We start from the raw sequence: 12,842 nt of genomic DNA on the forward strand, positions 1-12,842 counted from the left end.
GTTTACAGATGACACAAAAATTGGGAGAGTGGTAAATAATGAAGAGGACACTTACTGACACAAAGCAATGTGTATCACTTGATAAACTGGTACAAACAAACGGTGTGTTTTATATGGCTCAGTGAAAATGTGTACATCTAGGAACAAAGACTGTAGGCCATACTTACATGATGGAGGGCTCTGTATCCTGGGAAGCAATGACTTTGAAAAAGATGTGGGTGTTATAATGGATAATCAGCTGAACACGAGCTCCTACTGCTGCGCTATGGCCAAAAGGAATAATGAGAATTTTGGATGCATAAACAGGGTTTGGTGTAGAAAGGTTATTTTACCTCTGTATTTGAAACTGGTGTGACCGTTGTTGGAATGCTGTATCCTGCTCTGGTGCTCACAATTCAAGAAGGATGTTGATAAATTGGAGAAGATTCAGAGAAGAGCTACAAGAATGGCTAAAGGAATAAAAAACATGCCCTTATAGTGATCGACTCAAGGAGCTCAAGCTTAACAAAGATAAGATTAAGGGGAGAGTTGATTGCAACCTGTAAGTTCCTACATCGGGAACAAATATTTAATAATAGGCTTTTCAGTCCATCAGAGAAAGTTATAACATGATCCAAGTGCTGGAACATGAAGTTAGACAAATTCAGACTGGAGATAAGACATACATTTATAACAGTGAGAGTAATTAGCCACTGGAATAATTTACCAAGGGTCATGGTGGATTCTCCATCACTGACAACTTTTCAATCAAGATTTTATAGTTTTTTTTTTCCCTAAAAGATCTGCTGTAATGAGTTGAGTTGAAGTTCTGTGGCCTGTGACATGCAGGAGGCCAGATTAGATTATCATAATGGCCCCTTCTGGCTTGGGAATCTGTGAATTTGCATAACAGAAATTTGAAAAACTTGGGTGCCAGTAAAGCAGGACCCAGATCACACATTATAATATTACAATCATACATTCAAATATATATATTGGCCCTATAAATGGGAAATTGCCCATTAGAAAGACTGACAACCTACAGCAACATGCTATTCCATGGCTGAATGTGCTTTTGGTGCTACTGCGAGCAACTAGATAGGAAGCAGTCTCAAAAGAAAGCCTCTCCCCTGTGAAGTGGTGAAATTTCTCATCACGGAATTGCATTTGCTCTAGATTCTGTGGGACCATTCCTACAAGATGAACGCTGCTCAGAAGGAGAGGCTGGTGAGAAGAAATAGCTGCCAGTCCAATGCTGTGTGCAGTTCTGGCCATCCCATATAAAAAACGATCTATTATAAATGGAAAAGGTACAGAGAAGTGCAACAAAAATTATTAAGGGTATGGAACGGCTTCCATATGAGGAGAGGTTAAAAAGACTAGCTTCAAAAAAAGATATGACTAAGGGTGGATATGATAGAGATCTATAAACTCATGAAGGGTAAGGAGAAAGTGAATAAGGAAGTGTTATTTACCCCTTCATATAACACAAAAACCAGGGGTCACCCAAATAATGTAATAGGCACCAGGTTTAAAACAAACAAACAAAAGAAAGTACAGTACTTCTTCACACAATGCACAGTCAACTTGTGGAACTTGTTGCTGGGGAATTCTGTGAAGGCCAAAACTATAACTGGGTTCAAAAAATAATTAGATAAGTTCATGGAGGATACATCCATCAACGGCTATTAGCCAAGATGGTCAGGGATGCAATCCCAGGCTCTGGGTGCCCCTGAGCCTCTGACTGCCAGATGCTGGGATTGGATGATAGGGGATGGATCACTTGATAACTGCCCTGTTCTTTTCATTCCCTTTGAAACATCTGGAATTGGCCACTGTCGAAAGACAGGATACTGGGCTAGATGACCATTGATCTGACCCAGTATGGCTGTTCTTCTGTTTTTATGTGGAGTCACAGCAAGACTGTGGAGAAGATCAATGTGTGGAAAATATTCAGGTAACCTACAAATAACTAGTGAAGGGCTATTAAGCCAAGGTGAACTAGAAGAGGGGATAATTCAATGGCATTCCAGGATAACCCAAACCATCACACATGAAATGATCCATGGGATTGGTGAACTGAGCTTGCTATTAATTAGACACAAGTAAGTCAACAATTTTGCATCTATGTGACCCAGCTGCTGCTCTCTGAAGTGCATCCCAGCAACACTTTTTGCACCATCTAGCTTACACCTGCCTTAGCCTCGATTGCCTTGTACAGACCTCCACACATGGGGAGCACAAGAGCAATTCTGAAAATAGCCTTTGGACGTCTATCCCCTAAACCAAGCCCCTCTTTTTCAGAATGGCCACAGTGCCTAGTTCCTGATTGTGCCTAGAAGGAGCTCTTAGGTAGGTAGTGAAGTTTACAGGGAACAGAGGACACCATACCCAAATTAGCTTTAATCTTCTTTATTGAATAACATCTTTCAATGTTATTCAAAATTTTCATTTGATAATTAAAGAGCCTGCTCCCACTGAACTCAATAGGAGTTGTGCCATTGGCTTAATAGGAGCAAGATGGGGGCTCAAAGTTGTTAAAATAAATACCTTTAAACCAAGAGATCTAGCATATGCAACCACTTTCCAGATGTACAAATGTGTCTCAGCTTTATGATCTTTTCATTATCTAGTAAAATTAATTTGATAGGCAAGATGCTACTTCCATTTTTATACTGTTTGCTTTGGTTCCAGCCTTTGTATTTATGAAGTGCTCTGCAGAGTTTTGCTGAAGCTAACAAAAAAAATATCCTAAAGCTTGCGGTTTGACCAGACTGCTTTTATACACATGGTTACTTACCAGCTATCATGATGAAATATTCAGTATGCAATACTCAAAAATTTTGCACCTTTTAAAAGTTGAATGCTGTGGTCATTTAGTCAATCTTATATAACATATGTTATAAAAAATTCCTTCATTAATGCACCAGAAATTATTATTTGTAAAAGTACAGGGACCCTACTCTGATGCAGGATATGATGTTACTTGTACCCTGAGGGTGACACATAGGGTAGGGGAGAAGAGGAGAATTGGGTAGAAGAGTGATATGAATTAGATTGACATAAGCCTCATGATGTTGGAAAATGCATGGATCTTTAAATGTTTAAAGTTTGCTTTTGTTTCTCAGAAACAAGTTGCCTTGGGAAAAGCATGAAAAAGGAGAGAAAGTAGAGTAAGGAATCATTTATTTTTCTTTTGTTAAATACACATGTGTATTATTGTATGGTGACCTATTTAGTACAAATTCATATAACTTAACAATAAGTATCATTCTTTTGTGATAATTAAACATTATTCAGACATTTAACAGTGATGCCTGATTTTGTTCAGGGTTTTGGAAACAGTCTTTTTTTCCATTTAACTCAAATTTCATTTGTTTTCATTGAATTTACGTACGATCATCCAGATAATTTAACAAGAGAGGTACTTATGAGGAAAACAGACATTCCATATGAGGAAACAAACATTAAATATATCTAGTCATAAAATATGCTTGGGATCAGTGTGGTATTTTGTATACCTGCCCTACCAGTGCAAAGTCAGTAATTGCCCCCACCCCCGGCCCCTGTAAACAATAGATGTGCTATGACTAAAAAGTGAATTCTGAGCTGAATATTCAGGGGCATCACAAGTAACAAAAGGTGCTATTGATAGGAATATGTAAGATGAAAACAGAAATTCTGGGTGAATTCTTTGTTTCACAAATTATAGAGCAAATTAAAGTATTGAGTTTTTCTTGACTATGTTTATGAATGTATTATTTGTTTTGCTTACAACAATTTGTACAAGCTGAATTTTATTCCCAAACAAAATGAGTCGGAACAAAAATCCAAAATTTGTTTTGTGACCAAACAGTGTTTGTTTTCTGATTAAATAAAATTTGTGCCAGGAAGTAATAAAATTTGTTTGGGGGCAGAAGGAGAAATATCATGTGACATCAAGTGACCTGAAATGTCCTGTAATGCCAAGGGATCAATCATAAAATAATCAGTGGCAATTAGAAATAGCAAACATGAAACACATTGAAAATGGTTCACAAAACAAACCATAGCCTAGCAGGTTTCATTAAAGGTTTTGGGCAAGTACTTTAAAAAGCAAAATAAATTGTAAATATCAAAATTCTTCATAAACAGAATCAAGGAAATGAAACAAGTTGTTAAGAATAGCTCCTCCAATCCTAACAATCCCCAAGGGTGAAATTCTGACCCTGTGAAATTTGGTGGGAATTTTGGCATTTTCTTCACTGGGGCCAGGATTTTACCTCAAAGAGGGAGATGATTTGTATAAGGTGATCTTAGGAGGTATTACTAGGAGTAATGACATCAAACTGAGCAAAGGAACAGTTAGACTGAAAGCCAGGAAATATTTCCTACTTATGACTGCTTATGACTGCATCCGAGGGCAAACATGAGGGAGGGAAGAGAAGGGGAGAACAACATCAGTATAAGAACAAATGGGTATAAATGGACTATGAATACATTTAGGCTGGAAATTAGATGTTTTCTAGCCATCAGAGGATTCTAGAATAGCCGTCCATTAGGACTAGGGAGCAAACAACTTATCCAATTTTAAGTTGGGGCTTGATAAGATTTTTTGACAAGGTTGCCAGTGGTAGCAGGGGACCAGACTCAATGACCCAGGAGGTCCTTTACAGGTCTATGCCTTATGTTTCTATGATGAAATCTATAAGACTGTGGAATAGTCTCCTAAAGGGAAGAGCAAAAGCACCATCACTTGAGTAGGTTGAGTAAGTCATTGTAGAATTTATTGTAGGAAACAATTCCATATTGGCAGCATGATAAATTAGATGACCTAATAGTTTCCCACAGCTCCCCACTCTAATTCCTATTTCTGTGACTAAATCATTCTTGCACTGGAGATAGTGCTCTTTTTCTCTCAAAATTATCCAAAGCAATTTCTAGTTTAGTCTTCATGTGGAATCATTAAGTCCAACAATAATCAAGATTACTTATGTAAAGTTTTTTTTTTGTTTTTTGTTTTAATATAGTGCTTACAGAAAGAGCTATCTTCTCTACTTTATATAATATGAAAGCTATATTTACAAAATGTTTAGAACTGCAGGTCATACTACAAAGTGATGACACTGCTATATTATACTCACCAAAGTAGGACTAGGTCTCCAGCTGCATGACGAACTGAAACATATACACATGTAAACCAAGGGCATACTTTACTAAACATCTTAGGAAGCAATGATTTCTATTTTAAAAGGCACATGTTATTCTCAATTTAAGTGGTTACAGGTGCCATGAAAATCCTGAGCTATTCAATTATTATTTGTAAGTGATTAAATCAGACCCTGTTTGAGAAAGGATACTAATCAAGCTTTATATCACAAGTGTGTATGTAACAAGTAGTTTGTCATTCTATTTCCCATTATTAATAAAAAAAACCAATAAGGCATCCCAGTTAATAATGAATTTCAATAGCTCCATAGGCCCCATATTAATTAATTCAATAATTATTGACTAGGCCCCATATTTATGAGTAACTGAGAAACATATTTTTGGAATGCTGAATCAAAGCACACAAAAAATCAGCAAGAAAATCGTAACAATGATTTATAAAATATACAAGATTACAAGTAAATTGTATTATATTTAATTTGTTTTATAAATGTTCTACATCTGCATTGCTTTTCTATAGCTCAGTATATTTCCTAAAGGAAATTTAAAGGTAGAGCAGGTGTGTTACTTGAGTATCATGATCATTCATCAGGATTATAAATTATTAACAAAATATTTTCTGATTATTTTAGATCTCATGTTTTTCAAAAACATTAAGTAAAGTTCTTGCTTCTCTAGGAGGATACTGTATATGCAAAATTACTGTCAGATGCAATATTAATATAGCAAATTAATTTTTATGCTCCCTTCAGTTTCTGTTTTCTTCTTATCATGCTCATCACCATGGTATGTGAACACCTTCAAGCTGTGCATTAAGCAACATCACAGTATGCAGTTCAGCACAAAATTTAAATTATGCTAACCAGTTCAAATAACTATTGTGGAATGTGTAAATCCCTTATTTCCACTAAATGCAGTATCTATACATTTGTGCAATGCAGGGATATGAAACGTGGCTTCAGCAAAACATTGAGAGAGAAAAAAATCCAAATGAGTTGCAAATACAATAACTCCTCACTTAACGTTGTAGTTATGTTCCTGAAAAATGCGACTTTAAGCAAAACGATGTTAAGCGAATCCAATTTCCCCATAAGAATTAATGTAAATGGGGGGGGGGTTAGGTTCCAGGGAAATTTTTTTTTGCCAAACAAAAAACTATGTATATATATATACACAGAGTGTAAGTTTTAAACAAACAATTTAATATTGTACACAGCAATAATGATTGTGAAACTTAGTTGAGGTGGTGAAGTTAGAGGGTGGAATATTTCCTGGGGAATGCCTTACTGCTAAATAATGAACTAGCATTTGACTGACCCTCAAGGGTTAACATGTTGTTAATAGAAAAGGAGTACTTGTGGCACCTTAGAGACTAACCAATTTATTTGAGCATAAGCTTTCGTGAGCTACAGCTCACTTCATCGGATGCATACTGTGGAAAGTGTAGAAGATCTTTTTATATACACACAAAGCATGAAAAAATACCTCCTCCCACCCCACTCTCCTGCTGTTAATAGCTTATCTAAAGTGATCACTCTCCTTACAATGTGTATGATAATCAAGTTGGGCCATTTCCAGCACAAATCCAGGTTTTCTCACCCCCTCCCACACACAAACCCACTCTCCTGCCGGTAATAGTTTATCTAAAGTGACCACTCTCCTTACAATGTGTATGATAATCAAGGTGGGCCATTTCCAGCTCAAATCCAGGGTTTAACAAGAACGTCTGGGGAGGGGGGGCGGTAGGAAAAAACACGGGGAAATAGGTTACCTTGCATAATGACTTAGCCACTCCCAGTCTCTATTCAAGCCTAAGTTAATTGTATCAAATTTGCAAATGAATTCCAATTCAACAGTTTCTCGCTAGAGTCTGGATTTGAAGTTTTTTTGTTGTAATATCGCAACTTTCATGTCTGTAATCGCATGACCAGAGAGATTGAAGTGTTCTCCGACTGGTTTATGAATGTTATAATTCTTGACAGGAGGAGGAAATATTTCACTGATGGGCTGATTTTAAAATAAAATAACAACTGTCTGAAGCTACTTAGTAGTGTATTAACTGGGTGAAACCTAGCTGTGGGTTTTGTTCAAACCTCATTCAAACTTATGTTTGAAAGCACCCTTCACAGTAAGACATTTGGAAGAAACATTTATGTTACCACATCTAAAACAAGGCCTAATAGAATTTGCCCAGAAACTATCACTATGTGGGCGGTGAATTCCACTGGATATTGTGACCTGGTGTGTGAGGGAAGGAGGGAAAGCAAAACACAGAGAATGGCAGAGACAAAAAGCAAGAAAACCAAGTAGGAGCTAGTGATCACAGTGTGACCCTGGAAAAAGCTGGAGAGAGCACTTGTCCTGTAGATGCATTGGCTAGGGACTTGGGGTTGTAAGCTAAGAAACTGCTCCTTTTGTTCTTGCTTGCTTCTGCATTTGGAGAAACAGGACTCTGTACATTCCTTGTAAATAAACAAGATTGCATCAATAAAAATACAAGACTCCATCAATTTCTACTTCCAACTGGAAAAATCCATCCCCAGGACTCTGAAATTTGACTAGCAGCTTGGGTTAAAAAGGGGCAACAGTAGTATAAATCCCAGGGAGATGTATCATTGAGCAGAGGGTGGTATTGTCTCTACTCCTAATATTACTCTAAAGGTCAAGCAAGAAGCAAATTTTGGTGTCACAATAGTTTACTATGGTAGCTTTATGCCTCTATTGACCTGAAAATTAGTTCAGTGGCCTGGATATTTGTCAAAGTCAGAAAAAATCCACATAATTTGGTACAATTGTTAGTCTATGCTCAAGAGAAAAAAAGATTATAATAGCAGGGGTGTTATAAACCAGGAGAGCACGCTTAGTAGAGCAGAGAGCCCCCGCTATACCTGGCACGGCACCATAACAGTTTTCCCCCACGTTCATACACTTCATGTAAGTTTCACTATTTTCCAATGAACTTATCTGAATTTCTTTTGGTTAAACACGGTCAACTCTCTTAACATTGGATTTATTATAGTTTTTAAAGTATCAAACATTTTAAAGTTTTTGGGATACCAGCCACATAACTTTGTACCTTTGCTCATTTCTCCTTCTGTTACTACTGTTATCACAGTATTCAAATGCATTGTGTTCCACGTCTCAGTCTTTAAGTGTTGTTGCTAGCTTGAGTGTGTTTATTAATTTATGGCTTCTCCATGTTTTTAAGCCTATTAGTCTGAAGTGCTATTGTTACAAGTGCTTATATCTTGAATTTTTTAAAAAAGTATCACTTTGCAAGTTAGTAGAAGGCTTGTAGAGGTGATGTAAGAAATGCTCTTAATGCAGTTATGTGCTTTTGTTTCAGTAGGAACCTACTGCTTGGATTAAATTAGACTTTCCAGCAGTAGAAAAGTAGTATGTCTACTGGAAAATCTACTAGAATTCTTTGAGGGGGTCAACAAGCATGTGGGCAAGGGAGATCCAGTGTATACAGTATACTTAGATTTTCAGAAAGCCTTTGAGAAGGCCCCTCTTAAGCAAAGTAAGCTGTCATGGGATATGAGGGAAGGTCCTCTCATGGATTGGTAACCAGTTAAAAGATAGGAAACAAAGGGTAGGAATAAATGATCAGTTTTCAGAATGGAGAGAGGTAAATAGTGGTGTCCCCCAGAGGTCTGTACTGGGCCCAGTCATATTCATAAATGAAATGGAAAAGGGGGTAAAAAGTGAGGTGGCAAATTTTGCAGATGATAAAAATTTGCTCAAGATAGTTAAGTCCCAGGCAGACTGCGAAGAGCTACAAAAGGATCTCTCAAAACTGGGTGACTGGGCAACAAAATGGCAGATGAAATTCAGCGTTGATAAATGCAAAGAAGTGCACATTGGAAAACATAATCCCAACTATACATATAAAATGATGGGATTAACTGTAAATTAACTGTTACCACTCAAGAAAGAGATCTTGGAGTCAATGTGGATAGTTCTCTGAAAACATCCACTCAATGTGCAGCGGCAGTCAAAAAAGCAAACAGAATGTTGGGAATCATTAAGAAAGGGATAGATAATAAGACAGAAAATATCATATTGCCTCTATATAAATCCATGGTATTCCCACACCTTGAATACTGCGTGCAGATGTGGTCACCCCATCTCAGAAAGATATATTGGAATTGGAAAAGGTTCAAAAAAGGGCAACAAAAATTATTAGGGATATGGAATGGGTGCCATATGAGGAGGGATTAATAAGACTGGGACTTTTCAGCTTGGAAAAGAGATGACTAAGGGAGGATATGATAGAGGTCTATAAAATCATGACTGGTGTGGAGAAAGTAAACAAGGAAGCGTTATTTACTCCTTCTCATAACATAGCAACTAGGGGTCACCAAATGAAATTAATAAACAGCAGGTTTAAAACAAACAAAAGGAAGTATTTTTTCACACAACACATGGTCAACCTGTAGAACTCCTTGCCAGAGGATGTTGTGAAGGCTAAGACCATAACTGGGTTAAAAAAAGAACTAGACAAGTTAAGGAAGGATAGGTCCAACAATGGCTATTAGCCAGGATGGACAGGGATGGTGTTCCTAGCCTATATTGCCAGAAGCTGGGAATGGGCGACAGGGGATGGATCATTTGGTGATTACCTGTTCTGTTCATTCCCTCTGGGGCACCAGGCATTGGCCACTGTCGAAAGACAGGATACCGGGCTAGATGGAGCTTTGGTCTGACCCAGTATGGCTGTTCTTAAGTTCTTTCATGTGTATGCAAATATTTGCTATGCACTACAAGTCCCAGCTTTTAAACTGCTAGTTATGACTGTATTGGCAAATACACAGTAAATACTAAGAGCTGGATTGTAACTCTACAGCTCCAGTGAGTTCCCCAGGAACAGGGCAGGAACCAGATTGGGATGCTGATATTCCCAATGGTGTTGCAGCTTTCCTTTTGCTTCAGAGGAAAGCAGTCCATACTAACCCTTCTGATGGTCCAGGTTACTTTCCTCCCCTGCGGAAGCTGAGGTGTATGTACATGGCCAGGGCTCTACCACCTTCCCAACCTCCTGAGCCAAAGAAGGGATAGAATTCTGGGGCCAGATGTTCTCCCCCAGTGCACAGGCTCTGGTGATGTAGGTAATCCGGGCATGGGCATAAAGGGCTCCTTATGCCTCCTTTCTACACTGTGTGGGTGTACAGAAGGACAATCAATTGAGGTCTATATAAGTAGTAAAACATTGCTATGTTATGTCTTGATCTTTTAGCTGGATTCACGTGGTTGGAGTCTCAGTAAAATTAACGGGGTTCAACATGAATATAAGAGTCTTTTCATGGATCCAATGGCAGTACTGGAGTCTCAGGGTCAGCCTTTCCATTGCTCTGCACCATGTGATGTCATTCACCAAGTGAATTCAAAATGGATGTAGAAGAACACCTAGTCATAATGGTAGTATTTTACCCTCACTTTTCATCATTGTAAATGACTACACAAGGCACAGAGCAATGGAGAAACAGTCCGTTAGTTCTCTCAGTGCAATTTCTTACTTAAATTATCACTATTTGCTGAGCTCTCTACTTGCTAGGATGCCACATCCTTTGCTCTGGCTTTCAAAAAGAGAGGGAAAATATACATTTGGAGACTACATAAAGGTAACTCAGGACTTAGACCAGCTAACACCTACTGCAAAGTATATTTGTTATGACCATAGTTCCATTGACTATGCATACTAGTATGTGTTTGCTGAATTAAGCCTTGCAACATCATGTAGAAAATGTATCAAATACACAGTGAAGATTAGATAGTAAGGGACCCTTTTTTAACCACTTACACTTCCTGTACAGGGAGTTGGCATGTCAGTTATAAAATACAAATCACACAGTGTAAGTTGTTAATATAACACTTATAATGATTATATCCATCACCATTGCTTATCATACGAAGGACCATCCAGGACTAGATGAGAGGAGAGCAAGTCTGAAACAAAAAGTTTGATGGAGGAAAAACAAACATTCCCTGAAAAGTTAGCTATTAAAAGTTAGCTATGAAAATTACAGCTGCCTCCAGGCACCTGACACAACTGGCACCTACTTACATGCAACAATCAAACAGAATAATTTGATTACTTACCAACATTTAATGTTTCATCTCTGCCTAAACTTACATGTACTGAACAAATAGTACCTGATTAAGCTGATAAGAGGCTCAGATGGGCATCATGATATTTGCTTTGCAGTTCTGTGCTGCCTGAAAGAAATACTGAGTAGTAGGGACTCATTTGCATACAAGAGCCAGATATGCAGCTGTGTGCATCTGCCCTTTATCCAGCTCTGAATACAGCTGTCCAAGGAAACGTTTAACATCCTTTTTTGTGCTCATTATGTGCCTGATCCTGCACCATGCAAGGATCAAGATATCACATTGTGCAGTACATACAAACATACAACATTGACAATTTAGGGCAGATTTTGAACCCTCTACTCACATTGGCGAGCAGTCTCTCAAAGAAGTAGCCCCATTAATTTCAATGGAAACCAAATCACAATATTTTAGTCATTACAATAATTGAAATGAAGTGCTATTAAAGGATGTTTTCTAATTTCTGTATAGCTTTGGCTCAGCTTCCTTGTGAAAGTTAATAAACAAACAAACCTTTTATCTTCAACAATACTGTATCTTCTCTTGTCCTATTGCATGTGTCTTTTCTTATTCACTGCATAAATTTCTCACTGGAGGAAAAACAAACATTTACAGTCAAAAATTACTGAGCTCCGCAATATGCAGTGAAGTCCCCACGTTTGTAATGTCAATGTGTTTTTTCTCCCTTTTATACATTTTTAATATCCATCACCATGCTAAGTGCTCAGAATGAATCTATGAAATGAACTACTATACGTTTGAAAAGAGAGACATGAGTGCAAAGTGGGCACCAGGGTCAGCATCATATTATCTATTGGAAGACAAGAATACACAGAGTTAAGAAATCTTATGAAAAGAGGCCTCAAACATTTGGTCTTTTGCTTTGGAGTACAGCTATCATACACCCAAAAGTCTTCCTTGAATTGTTTAACCTTGCACTTTTTTAGCAGAGTAACAGACACTCACTTTTTTGTTGACTATCTAGGGGAGCACACAATGGAGTAATATATGATTATTTACCTTTCAAATAACTTCATTGGACTCACCATGGTTTCTCTCAAAGGCATACACAGCTACCAGAAATATAATGTGGAACTTGTAGAAAAAAAGTAGGACCCATCCATCTGTGAGCATATTTCACTTATCTGTTTCTCAACATGTTTTTTGGTATCTGAAAACATCTGAATAGACAGATGGAATAGCAGCAGCATCACCCGCTATGGCAAAGACAGGCACAGAGCATAGCTAAATAAGTTGCATTTTTTTACAACTCAGTGAAAAAGAGCAAAATATTAGAGAGAGGAAATAGCAAAAGAAATATAACACACATTTTATTGGGCACTTCTGCAAACTTCATTAAATGCACTTCTGGTATGGGCCAGTCATGTAAGGAAAGACCTGAATGCACCTTGAATGACATGAAGTCAGAAAACCTGGCACTGTCACTTCTCTATGTCCAAATGGCTAGTGATCTTTGGCAGTGCCCTCATGTGCCAAGATCCACAAAAACGATGGCATAACAACTGGCTCAAAACTGGCCTGAGGCATTGCTTCATAGTCTATTTACCTTGAAACAAGAGAAAATATTGGCAGTGTTGTTATTG

The 12,842-nt window shown here is 37.8% G+C and overlaps 1 protein-coding gene and 1 long non-coding RNA gene across 6 annotated transcripts in view; one reads left to right on the forward strand and one right to left on the reverse strand.

Moving 5' to 3' along the window:
* ZNF804A (zinc finger protein 804A) overlaps positions 1-12,842 on the forward strand; it is a 220,573-nt gene that overhangs the window by 194,886 nt on the left and 12,845 nt on the right. Inside the window, exon 4 of one of the 5 annotated variants that reach the window (XM_075118004.1) lies at positions 3,108-3,152. The exons of the other annotated variants lie outside the window; for them this stretch is intronic. The gene's annotated coding sequence lies outside the window, so the exon portion shown is untranslated. The remainder of the gene's footprint in view (positions 1-3,107; positions 3,153-12,842) is intronic. 5 annotated transcript variants of the gene reach the window in all.
* LOC142068560 (uncharacterized) overlaps positions 1-12,842 on the reverse strand; it is a 469,584-nt gene that overhangs the window by 9,529 nt on the left and 447,213 nt on the right. The window contains exon 4 of the long non-coding RNA XR_012664397.1: positions 11,752-11,828. This is a non-coding gene — a long non-coding RNA (uncharacterized LOC142068560). The remainder of the gene's footprint in view (positions 1-11,751; positions 11,829-12,842) is intronic.

Source organism: Caretta caretta, chromosome 11 (assembly GCF_965140235.1).
Source record: "Caretta caretta isolate rCarCar2 chromosome 11, rCarCar1.hap1, whole genome shotgun sequence".
NCBI lineage: Eukaryota > Metazoa > Chordata > Testudines > Cheloniidae > Caretta > Caretta caretta.